The sequence below is a fragment of the Capra hircus genome, chromosome 8 (assembly GCF_001704415.2).
Source record: "Capra hircus breed San Clemente chromosome 8, ASM170441v1, whole genome shotgun sequence".
Lineage (NCBI taxonomy): Eukaryota > Metazoa > Chordata > Mammalia > Artiodactyla > Bovidae > Capra > Capra hircus.
Window position 1 is genome coordinate 23021441 of NC_030815.1, and position 514 is coordinate 23021954.

Sequence of the window (514 nt, forward strand, 5' to 3'; positions counted from 1 at the left end):
ATCGCCACCGCCGGGTATCGCCCCGTAGCCGATACTGTCATTGTGGCCACTGTGTTTCATTTTGTTCCGAACTCCCTCCCATAGTCCCACCAGGGAATAGTCTTGGCTCCACCGCGGGATTCGACCCGTCCATCCCGACCCCTACTCCGCCCCCCAGTCGTGGTAAAGCCAATAGTCTCATCGCGGCCACTGTGTTCCACTTGGTGCCCGAACGCTCTCCATCATCCCACAGCAAAGCGCCTCCTAGCCACCGCGGGATTCGACCGTGTGAGCAACGCCCCAGCAGGTCCCACAGCGAATAGTCTCTGAGCCGCCGCGCTCCGTGTGCGCAACGCCCAGTCCCCCGTGTTTCACCTGGTGCACGACCCCCTCCCATCCTTCCACAGTTTATCCTCTTTAAGCCAACGCGGGATTCCAGCGTGTTCGCCGCGCTCCCTCCCCCACTCGCCCACCCCATATCTGTGTTTCCACTAGGTCAGCCAAGGCTCATATAAAAGCCGGCACCAGTCAGTAC